Source organism: Zalophus californianus, chromosome 1 (genome assembly GCF_009762305.2).
Source record: "Zalophus californianus isolate mZalCal1 chromosome 1, mZalCal1.pri.v2, whole genome shotgun sequence".
In the NCBI taxonomy this organism is placed as follows: domain Eukaryota; kingdom Metazoa; phylum Chordata; class Mammalia; order Carnivora; family Otariidae; genus Zalophus; species Zalophus californianus.
Genome location: NC_045595.1, coordinates 134,351,548 through 134,370,748, shown reverse-complemented (window position 1 = coordinate 134,370,748; position 19,201 = coordinate 134,351,548). Strand labels below are relative to the sequence as shown.

The 19,201-nt window shown below is 42.3% G+C and overlaps 1 non-coding gene and 1 pseudogene across 1 annotated transcript; both read right to left on the bottom strand.

Moving 5' to 3' along the window:
- Positions 1-8,502: 8,502 nt before the first annotated feature.
- On the bottom strand, positions 8,503-8,937 carry LOC113915933 (annotated as a pseudogene).
- A 7,495-nt stretch (positions 8,938-16,432) lies between these two features.
- On the bottom strand, positions 16,433-16,534 carry LOC113919123. Its single transcript, XR_003518850.1, has one exon. It is a non-coding gene; the product is annotated as a small nucleolar RNA U13 (small nucleolar RNA).
- Between the last annotated feature and the right edge of the window lie 2,667 nt (positions 16,535-19,201).

The window sequence follows — 19,201 nt, the reverse complement described above, 5'->3', positions numbered from 1 at the left end:
TTAGAGAAGCTGAATGCTGTAAAGCAAGAAGTGGATTTCGGGGGCGCCTGGGTGGCTCAGTCGTTAAGCGGCTGCCTTCAGCTCTGGTCATGATCCCAGGGTCCTGGGATTGAGCACCGCATCGGACTCCTGCTCAGCAGGAAGGCTGCTTCTCCCTCTCCCACTCCCCCTGCTTGGGTTCCCTCTCTCGCTGTCTCTCTCTCTCTCTCTGTCATATAAATAAATAAAATCCTTAAAAAAAAAAGTTGATTTCAAGTAAATTTGTGTCAAGATTGACATCCAGCATATCATTAGTGTATATTAAGACATGGAGGTACCTGTGATCCATGCTGGAAACAAAAGGCAATCTAATTCCAAGGAATAGGAGGTTACCAGGAATTAGCATGGTTACAAGGTGGCAGGCTGAATCATAAGAGATTAAGTCTAAACAGGAAAGTGACAATCTAGGTCAGTTCAACTTCTCAGTAGACAAATGGAAGACCATTTGCTTTCTGATTAGGCTATGTTAATTCCTCCACATGTTAATCTCTTCAAAGCCTCTGTTTTCTAGCCTTTTACCAGTGATATCTTACATATCCCTTTAAGCACTGGGTAATTGTTTGCCATGAAAGATAGACAATTGTACATAAATGTGGGTGGTGGTAGCAGTCATGTTTTCTGTTGTAAAGATGAAGAAGCTAAAAGAGCCAGTCTAAGAAAAATAGTAAATCAGATGTTAAGAGAAGAGAATGTTTCCTGGTTTATTCTTTGCCCTGGGAGACCCTGGGAGTATTCCCGATCATGGGTTCAAAGTGATTTCTGTGTATCTGTAACAGTTTTATTTTTCACACCTGTGTCAATCTGAGTTGGGTTTTGTTACTTGTGACAGCAAGTAACAATTTTTTTTTTTTTTTTTTTTTACTTAAATAGCACTGTTTTATTTGTCCCAAGCGGGTACCACTTTTATAACCATCATTATTATATGTGTTTATAAACACTTCTTGAAATGCATTGCAGAAGAGCTATCACATTCATTTTCTGAAATAACATTCTTCTCAAAGTGTTTTGCACAGAACGGGCAAGAGTCCTGTGTAATACACTGTATTAGAGTCCTGTGTCATACACTGGTATGACACAATGCTTGGTACATAGCAGCAGTTCTCTGACAAAAAAGGTCGCTATCATTATTACTATTGCTGTTAGTACCACTCCATGAGGATAATACCCTTAGCCTCACTGGGGGCATTCCTTAAAGTCAAATGTCAGTGTGGTCTTCAGAGATAGTTTGGGGAGGGTGGTAAATCCTGGCCTTAAACTAAATCCTTGTAACTGGTTCTATCTACGGAATACACCTGTTCCTACTTCTCTCTCTCTCTCCATTCATCCATCCATCCATCATCCACCCATCCATCCATCCATCCATCCATCCATCCATTCAGTGTGGCACAAACTAGGGAAATAATTTCCTGTTAGTCAGATCATCTAACAAGAAACAGATTCTTCAACCTTCCGGAAGGAGCCCCAGTAGAAGCACTTCAGAGTGAGAGAATGGATCTGGTGGTGGTTCTATGGAGGAAGATTTGTCAGATCCTTTCAGTTAGAGTTTTCTTGTCTTTGGACAGTGCTTAGATGAGCCATTCCTGTTTGTTGTCCTCTAACAGCAGCTATAGGCCTGAGCTGATCCATGTCCTGCCTGACCTCACATCAGCTTTCTGGCCGCCTCTGCATTTTGCCTGACTTTAATTACCCTGTAACAGCTGCTGCCTCCTTCCCTGGTGCTGCCCCAAACCCGCCTGGCTTCCAGCTGGCTTCCTGAAAGCAGGCATCCAAGGAGCTGGAAGAGAATTTCTCCATGTCTTTGCAGAGGGGCGTTTGCCCTGATAGTACGACTTCTCAGAGTTGCAGAGTCTCTCTTCTGTAATCCTTGCTATTAGCAGTGGTGTTTTCTGCTGTTGAGTCCATCTTTGCCACAGATAGCTGGGAAAGCAGTGCAGAATGTGTCCTTGGATGTGGATCACTTTCATCAGGCAGGGAACCAAAACACCACTCATTCTGTCTCTCTGGAGAGTCACAGTCATGAAAGCACAAACTACATGGAGAAGCTAAGCAGCTGCATTAATGTGCCAGAAAATACCCCAGCAAAGACATCAGGGCAAGAAGTTGCCGTGGGACAGTGCTCAGCCTACGGGGATGAGGCCTCTTTTCAGGGCTCTGTCAGCAGCCTTGGGCTGTGGAACTGCTAGGAGTTTTAAGGGACCGGGACAAGGGAACCAGGGAGGAACAAGTGCTCCTGGGCCTGAGCCTGTGGATTCCTGATGGTCCGATGCCATTCTCAGGACTGGAGGGTCAGTCAGCCCATTCCAGGACACAAGGGTCATAGGCCAGTCAGATGGGGGAAAGGTGTTTGCTTGAAGCAGCCTGAGCCCACGTGACCAGGGTGAAGAATCAAAATCATCTCCCAGACAAGTAGCATAATCAGAATGAAAGAAAGCATGAGGACTGGGTCAAGGAGACTGGTTCAAGTTTGGGAGGGAGTCTCCTTTTCCTGTGGAGCCTGTGTGATTCTTGGGGGTGGGTGTGAGGGCTTGAAGTAGCTGTTCAGGGTGCACAGATGGAATGTGGAGCTGGGAACCTGGTGGAAGAGGAATCCTGCAAGTTCCTAGGGCTGTAGGATTGATGGGATTCCTCATATAGTTGGCCATCCTGACTGTAAAACCTTGTCATACGGATCTGTGGAATTCTGTGCATTTCCTTTGTCCATAATGTATACTGTTCTCACAGGAAAGGTGAAATTTGCAAGCCTATGAACAACCTCCCCTCTTTTAGGTGTTCTTTCTCAGATGCAAGATGAAGGCTTTGGTGTCTTCCCTATGCTGGGTTCTGATTTGTCACAGGATACAGCCTTGCTGGCTTACAGGCAATGTCTGTCCTCCTATCAACATCAGTGTGGCATCTGCAACCTGATAATTCACAGCTCAGGTGCTGGTATTTGGTTAAATGCCTTCCATTTTTTCTCTGCAACCACTCCACCATGTCTTTCTGAAATATTTTTTGTCAAGTCATCTAATCATTTTGTCCTCTACTAGCAGAAAAGGAAGACTCTGAAAGTCTTAAATGTTTTTTTTAAACTTGATGCTTAAAAAAAATAGAGACAAGTCAGAGAGCTGTGATAAACTTGAAAAAGACTATATTATACACATTTTGAGGACTACTTAACTATTGGTTAAATCTGAAAAATACTAATGTAATGAAAATAAAGGGTCTAGTAGGGTCTCATTTGAGTCTCCAGTTGACAGAATGACCCCTGAAATCACTAGTCTCTTGGGGCCTCATGATCAAATGAGAGAGCAACCGGAGCTGTGCTTCTCAAATGGTGAGGTGCAGGTAGAGTATTTGGGATCTTAAAGAAATGCAGATGCTGATTCAGTAGGAGGGGGTGATGCTGCTCTACCATTCAGACTTGAATAGCTAGGGCTTAGAAGACCTCTACAGAGTTCTCAGTCCTGGCTCTACCTCAGAATCTTCTTGGAGTTTGGAAAGGACTCAAAGAAGCTACATGTGCCCAGGCCCTACTTCCAATGATAAAATTGGCCTGGGACGGGCCAAAGCACAGTCTTTTTATTTTTTATTTTTTTTAATTTAATTTTATTTTGTTATGTTAATCACCATACATTACATCATTAGTTTTTGATGTAGTGTTCCATGATTCATTGTTTGCATATAACACCCAGTGCTCCATTCAATATGTGACATTTTTAATACCCCTCACCTGGGCTAACCCAGCCCCCCTCCCCCTCCCCTCTAAAACCCTGTTTGTTTCTCAGAGTCCATAGTCTCTCATGGTTCGTCTCCCTCTCCTATTCCCTCCCCTTCATTTTTCCCTTCCTGCTATCTTCTTTTTTTTTTTTAACATATAATGTATTATTTGTTTCAGAGGTACAGATCTGTGATTCAACAGTCTTGCACAATTCACAGCGCTCACCATAGCACATACCCTCCCCAATGTCTATCACCCAGCCACCCCATCCCTCCCATCCCCCACCACTCCAGCAACCCTCAGTTTGTTTCCTGAGATTAAGAATTCCTCATATCAGTGAGATCATATGATAGCATAATACCCTCCAGTTCCATCCACGTCATTGCAAATGGCAAGATTTCTTTTTTTGATGGCTGCATAATAATCCATTGTGTATATATACCACATCTTCTATATCCATTCATCTGTTGCTGGACATCTTGGCTCTTTCCACAGTAGCACAAGTCTTTTTAAGAAAGCTCTTGAGATAATTCTAATATGCTGTCAGGGTTTGGTATTACTATGATGAGCTCTAGGAGTCTATGAAAAAATGTATACACACAAACATACACGTATATGCATATGTATGTGTATGACTATACACTCACACAAGGTAAAAGAGTGTTCCTTTTCATTTTTTCAGAGAATGTAGAAAATTAGAATCTGCCACCTTTCTGCTTTTGATGTTTGAGTAGGGATAGCAGAGAAGAATTAGAGGAAAAAGCAAAATGACTGTCAGCCAAAGGAGCCACAAAAGTAAACAAGGCCCATCCTTTGCCTTGAGTAACGCATTGAATACCCAGTCGGGCATGAGTCACTGAGACAGGCTGCCTAACACAGAGCTTATCAACTGAATGGGCCTGTCAGATTTTGGACCATGGGCTGAACAAGATTCGATACTAAAACTCTTTCTGTCTTTAAGCCTAAGTAGCTAGCTCAATAAACCAGTAAGTTTAAACCACCTGCCAGTTAGTGATTTGGGAACCTTATTCTAAGCTTGGAAAATTTGAATGCATTGACCATAGACCAAACACCTGCAATTAAAGGGAAGGAAAAAAGGCTTCCACTGTTTATTCAAGCTGAAGAAGGAGGTTCAAGTACCTGATTTCCATTGCATCATTTATTAAAAAAGCAAAAGCAAAGAGAAATGGCTCTTTGAAATCACAGCTATCTTCAAGGACAGTGAATATTGTTAAAAAAAAACAACTGTAAGTCAAGGCCTCTGTTGAGAGTACATGGCCTTTTTGTTCAGCTGAGCCCCTTGAAGGGTTTACTTGAAGTTGGGGCTAGGGTGACTTGGGAAGGAGGGGCTGAATGGCTCACCTCAAATTGTGTGGAAAATCTGGACCTAGGGTGTGGTGGTGACAGGAAAGGGGGGAGAGGAGAAGGAGGGAGAGGTGTGAGTAAGGCCAGGATATCCCAGGCTAGGTATGGGTAGTGAGATATGCCCAGTGCTGAGTGTCCGAGAGACCTTTGAGAACAAGTTGTCTACATGAGTGTTGGTTGATGTAGGGCAGCCCTGTAATGTCTCCCCATGGCAGCCTTGTGTTCACGTCTTGGGGTCCCATGTGAAAGTGCTGGTCCTAAGTGAATCACACCAGGGCCAGGATAAAAAACAAGCCCAGGGGGGCAGAATGGATGGCCAGGGCTGCTGGGAATCAGAGCTGAAGGGGCTGTGAGCACTGCCCTGCTCCGTTTGCAGAAATCTCAGGAGAGCCTGGACTTTCCACAAGACCCAGATTGGGATTTGAACCGGCCCTATCTAGATCTCAAAGGCGCATGGCTACCCCAGCTGCCATGAGGGCCACATTTCAAGTGAGGTTTATTGAATGATGTGATGGAAAAAATGACTAAGTTTGTGTGTTTTCCTTATGCCTGTGCTTTGAACTGTTACTAGTTTACAGTTTATTTGAAAGTAGCTGAACCCAAGAGTTACAGGGAGTGGGTTATTTTAATATAATATAGGGCTAGGATGAGGGGATTTCTTGACTTGCTACTTGAGAAAAATGACTTATTGAGAATCTAAACTCTGAAAGACTCAAAAACTATTAGACTGCACTTCCTTAGTGATATGACTTTGGCAAGTTGTGGGAACACTGACCTTGATATTTGTCCAGGGAGGTGCAAGGCTTTAGTCCCAAACCACACGGCTGGAGACTGTGCTCATTTTCCATTTCTGATTGCCCAGAGCTCATTTGAAGTCACAGGTTTTGAAGAGTTACAGAGTTATTTGGCAGAAATAAGTTGCATTCTTGGAAAAAGTTTAATGCCTTTGAATCATGTTTAAAGTTCCTGTGGCTTCTGCTGGGTTTTAGGAAAGAATTTCCATATAGTTCAGTAATTTCACAGAAAAACTGTTTTCCTTAGTTATAAGGATAATTTAAAACACATACAATATAAATGCATTAATGAATTTTGCACCCAGGGCATGGGCCAGGGAGCTGGTAGCAGGGCTTTGGCCTGGAACTATGCTGAGGGGGCATGCTGGGATTGAAATCCTGGCTGAGTTCCTCCTATCCAGCTGTGCACCCCTGAGGGGGGCTACATCTGCTGGGGAGGAAGGGATGCCTCTTTTCCTAATGCATCTGCCCAGAGCGGGTGCCTTTCCCTAATTCACACAAGGGTGTCTCATAAGCAGGCAATTGAGAGACCTTAGCAAATGATGCTGCATGACATCGTTAATCTCCCTTTGGCTATTCTGAGATGGCAGTCAGGGTGGGATATCCCTGTCCAGGTGCCCATGTTGAAGGCAGGTGAAAGGAAATTTGGATGTACCTCAGAATGGATCCCAATGGACTGATCAGTTCTCAGTTGCCTTGGGAAAATTAAAGTACTTAAGCAGACTTGTTATTTAACTCTAGACAGCAAGCCTCCAGCTGTTCCTGGATTAGCCTGGGCTTGCCTTATCAGTGTATTACGTTTCCAAGAGCTTAAAGATAAAAATGTATTATGCCCATGTGGCATTCTCAGACTCTTTAGTTTTGAAGGTGAGTGGTGGACACCAGACTATAAGCTCTATGAGGGCATGGGCCTGGTTCTATCATGTTCAATGCTGCATATACTGCTTTAAGCACAGCGCTTGCCATAGAGTATGCCCTGGATAAATATATTTGAATTAAATGAGGTATGAATGGTGCTCTGTGGAGGTGGATGAGGACAGAGGAGAAAAGACAAATTTCATGCAGTGGCTGACTGAAAACAAAACCACATTTATTTGGGGGTACATTTAAAACAAGACCTTCTTAAAAATAACTTTTCAGGGAGCTGGGTTTTGTGTTAGTAGAAGAGCTAAGAGTGATTTTTATTTTTTTAATCAGATTTTACTGAATATCTACTGTGCCTGACACTAGGGAGATGCAATGCAATTATCCAAGACATAGTTTCTGTCCTCACATTGCACATCAGTGTGTGTAGTACAGTAATGGTCACTGGAACAGACGTTTCTAATAAGGGGTGTCAAGTGCCGTGGCAGAAATGCCCAGGGTTCTATGGGAGCAAATTTAGGACACATCTAAACCAATCTGAGTAGGATGAAGGAAGGCTTCCTGGAGGAAGTGGACTTTTTCAATCCCTCTCAATATATATGGTTCCTTTCGATTAGGTGGGCTGTGGCTTTTCTATTTTCTCAGTCTTCAAAGGTGTAGTCCCACTAGAGGTTCTGTCCTGGGGTTGGCCATCCCTCCTTCCATGGAAAGCAGCTCCCACCTGGGAGAAGCTTACACCTGAAAAAACTTCACCATTTCCTCCCCTGTAGCTGCTACTTGACCCTTGTGGAGGAGACCAGAACTACACTTACATATCTTCCAACACTGGCCAAAATTTGTTGAAAAGAACCTTGTATGCAGGGATTTCTGAATGAAAAATAGCCACTTATTTAAATGTTTTAGCTATAATGTTTTCTGATTCTAAACTGGCTACATTCTCAGATTAAGAAAACTGATTTGATGTTGTGAAGTTTAGGATTTTCTTTTCAAGAATAAAATTCAAATAACTTGTGTTCCATTCCTTAATGTTTAGTTTTTGTGAAGAACAATATGACAGGATGACTTTACAAAAAATGGACCCTCTATCCTTGTTGGTGGTAGCAAAATAAAGAGCAAAAATTTGATTTGGGTTTGAAAGTTTCTATCAATTGAGTAAGAATGGCCTCATTTTAAACAGCTTTCATAGTATATATATAATTATCTGTTGGTTACACCCACATCCTGTTCTCACTTAGGATGCATTTTGGAGGGGAAGAAAATTTAAATGTATTGGTTATTAAAACAAGAGGCTAATAATACTCTAGATAGCAGGTGGTACTCAAGGCACTTATTGGTTGGTTCATAGACAGCTCTGCAGCTTGGGGAGGCAGGACTGTGGTCCACAGTTGAAATGGAAAAAGATGTGATGGTTTGCTGTTACCTACAGATCATCTCCATCTGGATGACCCTTGTACACTTTAAACTCAACCCTAAACCTAACCCTAAGCCCATCAGCTTCTGCCTTAAACCTGCTCTGCCCTTGTGCCCCCTGTCCTGGTAAAGGTTATCACCAGCCATCTAGTTGCCCAAGGAAGAAACCTGAGCATTTCCCTTTATTTCTCTTTTCTTCTTTTCTTTTGCCCCTCACTCCTTACTTCTAGTCACCTACCAAATCCTGTTGACTCTTTCATTTTTTTTAGTTCTTATGGATTTACTTTTTGTTGTCCAAGGATTATTGAAGATACTACAGCACAGCAGAAAGACTCAAACATCTCCACGTGGTATTTGAAATTCATCCCAACTGTAGGCTGAGTGACCTGAAGGTTGGATATAGTGCCAGAGCCCAAGAATTTCAACATTTCCTCAGTGTCAAGCTCTACTTCAGTGATCTCCTGATCCAGGGCTGAGACCTCAGGCACACAATTATCTCTGCTTTCTGTCTCCTCCTGCTGTAGCTTGATGGAGATATCTCTTACCGAGCCTCTCTGAATCTGCTTCATCTCATGTGTGGCAAAGGCTGCTATCTGGTTGCAGAACTTCTTGCTGGGAAATATGGCAATCTCCATCACACACGTTGATGGGGACGTCATTGCCCAGGCACGAGTAGTACTTCTCAGTGATGATCCAGGCTGTCTTTTTTATGGTTTTGGTGCAAATGTGGCCCGTGTTGGCGATTCTGATAAAAGATGGCTCTACCATTTATTTATTTATTTATTTATTTATTTATTTATTTATTTGATTTATATCTGGAATAAATTCCATTTATTTATTTGTTTTTCTTTTTTCTTTTATTATGTTCAGTTAGCCAGCATATAGTACATCATTAGTTTTTGATGTAGTGTTCAACAATTCATTAGGCTCTACCTTTTATTTTTTTTTTAAGATTTTATTTATTTATTTGACAGAGAGAGACACAGCGAGAGAGGGAACAGAAGCAGGGGGAGTGGGAGAGGGAGAAGCAGGCTTCCTGCCAAGCAGGGAGCCCCAAGTGGGGCTCGATCCCAGGACCCTGAGACCATGACCTGAGCCAAAGGCAGACGCTTAACAACTGAGCCACCCAGGTGCCCCTAGGCTCTACCTTTTATTTATTTTTTATTATGTTATGTTAATCACCATACATTACATCATTAGTTTTTGATGTAGTGTTCCATGATTCATTGTTTGCCATAACAACCAGTGCTCCATGGAGTACGTGCCCTCTTTAATACCCATCACCAGGCTAACCCATCCCGCCACCCCCCTCCCCTCTAGAACCCTCAGTTTGTTTCTCAGAGTCCATAGTCTCTCATGGTTTGTCTCACCCTTCGATTTCCCCCCCTTCATTTTTCCCTTCCTGCTATCTTCTTCTTTTTTATTTAACATATAATGTATTATTTATTTCAGAGGTACAGGTCTGTGATTCAACAGTCTTACACAATTCACAGCACTCACCATAGCACATACCCTCCCCAATGTCTATCACCCAGCCACCCCATCCCTCCCACGCCCCACCACTCCAGCAACCCTCAGTTTGTTTCCTGATTTTAAGAATTCCTCTTATCAGTGAGGTCATATGAGACATGTCTTTCTCTGATTGACTTACTTCGCTCAGCATAATACCCTCTAGTTCCATCCTAAATGCTACTTGAATCCATTCATTTTTCTGCATCCCTAGGAACACTTCCCTCAGACCTCCATCATCTCTTACCTGGCTTGCTGGCAGGTAGCAGCTTTCTGATTTCCCTACCTCCTTTCTTACCTCACTCTAGGCCATTTTCCACGTGGCATCCAAGCTGATCTTCATCAAGTGCACATTTAATTGTCCCTCACTTGCTAAAACCCTACAGTGGTCCTATGCTGCCTCCAATTAATGTCCAAGGTCCAGTGGCTCACATAGTCCTTCAGGAATAGGTCCTGGGGTCTTTCCAGCTCTGTCTGTTGCCCACCCGAATTTCCATGCCACAGTCAGCTTCCTACAGTTCTTTGAATATTCCTTGCTCTCTTCTGCTGTGGCTTTTTCTCCTGTTTTCCCTTGTGTTTGAAATGCATACCAGTCTCCTATTTGTTCTTCAGATTTCAGCTTAAATGTGACTTTCTGAAAGCTTTTTCTGACTTCCTCAATTCTTCATCAGGTTTCCCTGTTATAGGCTCCTATACTGGATGTTGTTGATCATGGTCCGGATTGTGTGTTGTCATTGCTTGACTAAGTCCTCAAGTAGTTGAAGAGACACCTGACAGTGGGGTTCTCTGTGTCTCAGTGTTGTATCTTCAGTAATTACCCTGTGGCTGTTCCTCAATAAACATTTGTCTATAGTTTGTGGGAGTCCAAAATGGATGATTGCCCTCAGAGAGATTTGATAGCAAATACATTAAAATAAAAAATTTTTTAAGGAATTTTATTCCCAACCCCATCTCGATTCTTTACAGTTCAATTCTCCAAATACTGTGAAGTTTTGAGCGGTGCATGGAATAGCACCTTTCTACCTGGTATGGTAGAAAAAGCCTCAGACTTGGCCAACTTTTAAATTTTTTTTATTTTAAAATTTTTATTTATTTATTTTTTTAAAGATTTTATTTATTTTATTTATTTATTTATTTTTTTAAATTTTTTATTGTTATGTTAATCACCATATATTACATCATTAGTTTTTGGTGCAGTGTTCCATGATTCATTGTTTGTGCATAACACCCAGTGCTCCTATTTATTTATTTTAGAGAAAAAGAGAGAGACAGCACCAGTGGGAAGGGCAGGGGGAGAGGGAGAGAGAGAATCCCAAGTGGGGATTCAGACACGGCTTGATCCCAGGACCGTGAGACCATGACCTGAGCTGAAACTAGAGTCGGATGCTTAACTGACTGTGCCACCCAGGCGCCCTTGGCCAACTTTTTAAAAAAATCTTAGTACATGCCAGCCTGTGTCTATGTTATGCAGATTACACATATTATTTCATCTAATCCTCATAAACAACTCTATTGGATAGACATTATTATCTTCATTTGTCAGATAAAGAAATTGAGGTACAGAGAATCAGACCTCAGATCACATCAATGCTCTGTCACTTATTAGCTGTGTGACCTTGGTCAAACAACTTCTCCTTCTGAATGTTCATCTTCTCAGCCATAAAATGGAGAAAACACTTGCTGACAACTTGGATTCCAAATTTTTAGTTTAGTTTATTTTTTAAATTTTATTTATTTATTTGACAGAGAGAGACACAGTGAGAGAGGGAACACAAGCAGGGGGAGCGGGAGAGGGACAGGCAGGCTTCCCGCGGAGCAGGGAGCCTGATGCAGGGCTCGATCCCAGGACCCTGGGATCATGAACTTAGCCGAAGGCAGACACTTAATGACTGAGCCACCCAGGCGTCCCTTTAGTTTAGTTTATACACCATGCACATTACACCTTGGCCTCCCATAGGAAGGCCCCTGATTCAGTGTCCTGTGTCAGTGAACAAATGAATGTGAGCTGTGGCGTGGTGATGTTCCAGCCCACCAGCCGTCAGGACAGCTTTAGCAGCGTAGCCAGTATGTTTGTTCAGCTAATTATTTTATTGCAACTTTTTCTTATTATATTATAAAAATATATGGAAAATGAAAATAAACACTCTGATGCTAGTGATGAATAAGAATAACTCACGATTATTCAGCACTGTGCCAGTTATTAACCTATTGGCTCTCAGCTTCAAACCCACAATTCTATATTCTGCTTTGTGATGCAGGGACTGGGGCTCTGTCAACCACATTTTGCCTTTGTCAGCTGCTTCCTTTTAGGCTCTATCAATAAGCAACATTAGAGGGAGACTGCGTGGCAAGATGAGGAAGAAGGGATTTACTCTTTCCTCTTTGCTTCTGGTTTTCTTTCTGGTTGGCTTCCTGTTCCTGTCACCAGTGTCCAGCAATGCTGCTTCTTCACTCCAGCAGAGCCAGTTCATTCCAGAAGCAGGTTGTTACTGGCTCAGTGTGTCCCCTAAAATTCATATGTTGTAGTTCTAACCCTCAGTACCCCAGAATGTGACCTTATTTGGAGATAGGATCTTTAAAGAGGTAATCAAGGGGCACCTGGGTGGCTCTGTCAGTTGGGCATGTGACTCTTGGTTTCAGCTCGGGGCATGACCACAGGGTTGCGGGGTAGAGCCCTGCATCAGGCTCTGTTCTCAGTGCGGAGTCTGCTTGTCCCTCTCCATCTGCTCCTCCCCTGCCCTCAAATAAATAAATAGATAAATAAATAAATAAAATCTTTAAAAAAATAGAGGTAATCAAGTTAACATGCATTCATTAGGGTGGGCCCTAATTCACCATGACTGATCTCTCTCTCTCTTTTTTTTTAAAGATTTTATTTATATAGTAGAGAGAGAGAGAACACAAGATGGGGGAGGGTCAGAGGGAGAAGCAGACTCCCTACAGAGCAGGGAGCCCAATGTGGGACTCTGTCTTGGATCATGACCTGAGCCGAAGGCAGCTGCCCAACTGACGGAGCCATCCAGGCGCCTGACTGTCTTTATAGGAAGATATGCATAGAGGAAGACAATGTGAAGAGACATAGAGGGAAGATGGCTGTGTACAAGCCAAGGATAGAGGGCTGGAACAGCTCTTTTCTTCACAGCTTTCAGAAGGAACCCTCCCTGCTGACACCTTAGTTTTGGACTTTTAGCTTCCAGACCTGTGAGACAATAGATTTTTGTTAAGTCACCCAGTCTGTGGTACATTGTTATGGCAGCCCTAGCAAATAACGTTCAGTAGGATCTAGTTTGAGGTTTTACCAGCTTGCAAAGGCAAACTCATTGTATCCCTGCAGAGACACCAGCTCAGGTGGCTGGCACCCCTTTTCAGGGACTCTCTTCCAAGCTTCTAAGTTTTAATTACAACCTCTTCCCTTTGTTCCCCCAGCCCTATGAACTGCTTCCTGCTCTTGCTACCTGTGAAAGCTTAGTGTTCTTTTTGCCTTTTCAATTACTTAGTTAACAATTCTTTATTATCTAGTTAAACATTGTCTATTTTAAATTCTGTTAAAACAACTGGAGCCTAGGGGGCAGGTTTGCTGCTGGCAGAGCCTTGAGGGCACGACCCTGGCCTGGTAGAGCTGCAGGGTGGGGCTGCTGCCCCAGTGGGTCTGGAAGGCCAGGCATTTCACCAAAGAGGATTATTCTCAAGACTGAAGATCTAATGGAATTTACCATGCTGGGTTTTGTACTTACTTGAAACCTATCATTCCTTCCTTTTTTCCTATTCCTCCCTTTGGAATGGGAATGTCTATCCTTTGCCTGACCTGCTCGTGTGTTTGCGAAGCATGTAACTTGTTTGATTTCATAAGCTCATAGCTGGAAAGGAATTTTGCTTCAGGATGAATCACAATTCTAGTCTCACCTATAACTGATTTAGATATTTAGATGAGAGTTTGGACTTTAGACTTTAGAGTTGATGCTGGAATGAGTTGAGACTTTAGGGGTTGTTGGGAAGGAATAAATGTATTTGGTATGCAATAAGGACATGGATTTAGGGGGACCAGAGAACAATGCTATGGACTGAATTGTATCCCCACAAAATTCATATGTTGAAAGTCCTAATCCCCAGTATGACAGAGAGATCTTTTCTGGCATAGCCTTCTCCAGACTGTAATAGATACCTTTCCTCTGATGGTAGCGACAAGAATCATAGAGCTGACAAATTTAGCACAATCGAAACAAAGATGGCAATTCTTTTTTTTTTTTTAAAGATTTTATTTATTTATTTGAGAGAGAGAGCACGAGCAGGGGTAAGGTTATAGGGAGAGGGAGAAGCAGACTCCCTGCTGAGCACGGAGCCCAAGGTGGGGGTGGATCCCAGGACCCCGAGATCATGACCTGAGCCGAAGTCAGACGCTTTAACCAACTGAGCCAACAGGGCGCCCTATAGATGGCAACTCTTAAGCAAACCGAAAGTGGTGAATTTTGTTTTCTCATTTGAATGTACATTGGACTTAAGTCTATTTTCTGAGTGTTTAATTGTTAAGGAAAATAAAGTGCAGAACAGAATAAAATGTTGAAAATATATAAAGATTGGGTCAAAAGTCTTCATAAAACTTAGGATGCTTTATTTTCTCACAGTAACCTGTACGTTCTATATGCCATTCAGTTTCCTGTTCACATGTTGGCCTCATTACTCCGGGAGCTCCTTGAGGGCAGGCTGGGGGATATTTAGTTACCTCTGTATTTTCTAGTTTCCAGCACAGTGGCTGGACCATACTTGACATTTAATGCAAATTGTTTAAGCTTAAATTTAAATTCTGGAAAAGGGCCTGTTTCAACTCCCCATTGTCAGTGTCATCTCAGACCTATCGATTACCCAGAACAGAGCCAGTGGAGAAAGGCGCAGCTCGGTGAAAGGGGTGTACCTTGTCCAATTTAGACATAGAAATTACTTTCCGTTATGGTGGGTTATTTTGAGAGGGTTAGACATGATTTACATGTCAGTCAGTGGCCAGAATGGTTCTCATGTCTGGAGGGAATTTATGTCTCTGCTCTTCTTTGCCTAGGTTTTGAAACTTTCGTTATTTAATAATAGTTGCTATTTATTTAGCACTACAGCATGTCGGGTGCAGTGCTGAGGGCTTTACATAATGAGCTGTCCTTCAATAACCACAACAATGCTATGAGATGGGTAATCCTTATATATAAAAAATCTGCGGATCTGCAAAGTTAAGCAAATTGTCCAAGGCCACACTGTGGGAAATGCAATAACTGGATTAAAATTCAGGTCTTTTTGACTCTAGAGTTTGGCCCTTTCCAATGGTCTTTTTTCCTGCTCAAGCAGAGCCCCTAGACCTTTAGAACGGGATGATGGATCTCCTGACTCTCTCTCCACACTGGGATACTTTCTCCAGGTATAAAAACTCAAAATCCCAATTATCCCTCTGAAAAAGTGATGGCTAAATTTTCCAGTCCCCAGTTTGAACTGGTTAATACACCTTCCCTTTCTTACATACCATGCTGAAGGAGACATTTTACAAAGTGGCAATGTGAGGTACAGAAATGAGCAGGGAACTTTACTTTGTGTGCCCTCTCAACATCTCTTGTCATATCTGTGCTTGGAAGGGTTGATATGATGATTAACTATGTTATAGAAGACTATTGGTTATATAGGGCTCATTTAATAATATTTTCTCTTTTCATGTATATATATCCACAGTGCTGAGCAGCAGTGTTGTTAACCCAAATTGGGGATTGTACAAAAGTCCTTCCTAAATGGCTTTGGAATGTGTTAAAATATGTCTGTATATATTTAAAGAATCATAAAAGATAAGAGCTAGGGCACCTGGGTGACTCAGTCAGTTAAGTGTCTGACTCTTGGTTTCAGCTCAGGTCATGATCTCAGGGTTGTGAGATTGAGCCCCACGTCGGGCTCCACACTCAGTGGTTTGTCTACTTGAGATTTTCTCTCTCTTTCCCTCTGCCCCTCCCCCACTGCACTCTCTCACACACTCTCTTTCTAAAATAAATAAATAAATCTAAAAAAAGATAACAGCTACTGGATCATATTTATTGTAACAGGTTTCCAGTATGTTAAGGCTAGAAGAACTTAAGTTAATTCAGAAATCTCTGGATAACATGGATAATACACCCAGAGGTAGACATGAAAACTTCCCTTGAAATGGAGAGGTAGAAAAAGTAGATTTTATTAATCCAGTGTTTTTCTTATTTTTCATCTGTCATTTAAAGGTGTATTGAAATTCTGTAGCTTGAAACTTCAGACTTGATCACATTTCTTTACCCTGGATGAAGTGTCTTAAGGCTGAGAAGGCCACCTGGCTGTTTCAGAATGAGATTGATTCAAAGTCCCCGTCCCCCAACTCCTCTGCCCCAAGCTATGCCTTGTCTTATAGTCAGCTGATCAGGTCACACTTTAATTCTAATGGTACATCCAGAGGTGACCGTCTCTGCTAGACTTATTTACTCATTTGGAGTTTGTTGTAAGGCCAAGTCCTTGGGGGAAGCGATGGCGTGGGTGTAGTGGTGGCATCCCGGTGCCCTGTACCAGCAATATTAGCGCTGAACGCTGCAGCATCTCATGCTTGGGGGTGAGGAAAGTGGTATCCTGACCAGGCTGATCCTTCAGAGAGATTTTCAGCCTGTTCTTAACTGCATCTTTCAAGCCTTGTTCTCCTTCTAAGCTGGAGATTTTGTCCTCCCCATATACTCTCCGAACGTTTTTAATTAGTTAATTAATTATTATTTTTTCACATCAGACAGGTAATGTGCCAAGGTCGTAACAAGGTTTGAGGAAGGCACATGTCACAGTGGTGTGAACAACCAGTCATCATGCTTATGAACTACAAAAGGATCCAAACATTTCAAATTTAAAATATAAAAGAATATGGAGCGCCTGGCTGGCTCAGTCGGTGGAGTGTGAGACTCTTGATCTTGGGGTTGTGAGTTTGAGCCCCATGTTGGGTGTGGAGATTGCTTAAAAATAAAACCTTGGAAAGCCTGGGAGTTTCAGTTGGTTAAGTGTCTGCCTTCAGCTCAGGTCATGATCCCAGGGTCTTGGGATGGAGCCCTGAATGGGGCTCCCTGCTCTGAGAGAAGCCTGCTTCTCCCTCTAGCCGCCACTCCCCCTGCTTGTGCTCTCTCTCTCACTCTCTGTCAAATAAATAAATAAATAATATCTTTTAAAAAGATAAAACCTCAAAAAAAAGAATAGTATGATGAGCTCCCATATACTCTTTGCTTTATTTCTCTCTTTCTATACAATATTTTCTTTTGCTGAACCATTGGAAAGTAAGTGGTGGTATGATGCTTCACTCTAAAAACCGCATGTATCTCCTGAGTACAAGGATATTGTCCTACATAGCCACAATGCCATTATCATATGCAAGAAACATAACCTTGATATAAAATCACTGAGTACAGTTCATGTTCAAATTTTCCTTAGTCCTTAAAACGTCCTTTATAGCTACATTTTTTTGGGGGCAATGTAATCAAGCCTTTAATACCACTTTTATGCTAGATGAATTCACACATAATTGAAAATATCGGGGCACCTGGGTGGCTCAGCCTTTAAGGGTCTGCCTTTGGCTCAGGTCATGATCCCAGGGTCCTGGGATGGAGCCCTGCATGGGGGCTCACTGCTCTGCTGGAAGCCTACTTCTCCCTCTCCCACTCCCCCTGCTTGTGTTCCCTCTCTTGCTGTGCCTCTCTCTGTCAAACAAATAAATAAAATCTTAAAAAAAAAAAAGAAAATATCTTAGATCATCTCAAATATCCCAGGACTCAAGTTTGATTAATTTTCTATTTCAAACCCAAGTCCATATTCAATAGTGTTTCATCTAAGGATATTTTGAAACATGTGACATTTGGTGTTAATACTTTTGGAACTCTGGAATAACCCGTGTCCAATATTCCCAATGTGTTAAAACTAGAAAGAAAACTCCTTTCTTTTAGCTGTTTTTGTTGTTCTTATCGCTGGTTTTTGTTTTTGTTTTTTGCCATGTTAACCATTTTTTTTTCAAGGTTTTTTTTTAAAGATTTTTTATTTATTTTTTGACAGAGAAAGACACAGCGAGAGAGGGCACACAAGCAGGGGGAGTGGGAGAGGGAGAAGCAGGCTCCCCCTGGAGCAGGGAGCCTGATGCAGGGCTCCATCCCAGGACTCTGGGATCATGACCTGAGCCAAAGGCAGATGCTTAACAACTGAACCACCCAGGTGCCCCTACCATGTTAACCTTTTTTTTTTTTTTTTAAAGATTTTATTTATTTGACAGAGAGAGAGACAGCGAGAGAGGGAACACAAGCAGGGGGAGTGGGAGAGGGAGAAGCAGGCTCCCCGTGGAGCAGGGAGCCCTACACGGGGCTCGATCCCAGGACCCTGGGATTATGACCTGAGTCTAAGGCAGACGCCTAACGACTGAGCCACCCAGGCGCCTCCTTGTTAACCATTTTTAAGTGTAGGGTCTAGTGATATTAAATATATTCACATTATTCTGCACCAGTCTCTTTAACTCTTTTCATCCTGCAAAACTGAAACTCTGTATCCATTAAACACTAACTCCTAGATCTCCACCTCCCCACCAGCCCCTGGCAACCACCCTCCTACTTTCTGTCTCTGTGAATTTGACCACGCTAGGTACCTCATGTAAGTGGAATCATGCAGTATTTTTTCGTGACTGGCTTATTCCATTTAGCAGTTTCCTCAAAGTTCATCCATGTTACAGTGTATGACAGGATTTCCTTCATTTTTCAGGCAGAATAATGTTCCATTCTATGTAAATACCACATCTTGTTTATCCATTCATCTGTCAATGAACTGTTGGGTCGCTTCCACCTTTTGACTATTGTGAATAATGCTGCTATGAATATGGGTGTTGTTTTTCTTTTTGAATCCAGGATCCAAACAATAATTATACACCCAATATTGTGCTAATAAATTCAGTTTCTACTAAAAATAGCTGGTGTTGAATTAGTGCTAGTCATCAGGGACTCAGACTCTATCCAAATGCATATGGATAGCATCTTGTACATGATTGAGCTTGATTTATAAACCTGATGCTAAATACAGAAACTCATAGTAGGTGTTGGTGAGTGTGACTGCACCTTACTTTTGGGATTAGCCTTACACTCCTGGCTTTTCTCCATCCTTACATCCCCCCCCTCATTCTGCCTCAGGGGAAATGCTGAGTGAGGAGATAGAAACTGTGTGTACATGACCCAGAGTCTTCTTCACCTCTTCCCTTGGTTGCTAGCTACTCTCATGTGCCTTCTGTTTTGCAATTCTGGGGATAAGGTGGGAGTAGGGGCTGGCTCTGTTTCAGTGTTGCCACAATTGGGTGGATAATCTGTTGATTATATGGTTTGACTCCCCAGCTCATCTAGTACACAAATATTTGGCCCTCATCTCCTAACTCTTTGTTTTATTTATCAGTTGGTTCATCCAGGATGAGGGGAAAATATTGCTTTTTATTGGACTTCTTAAAACACCTCAATTATCAGGGAGACACCTGATTACCAAACTC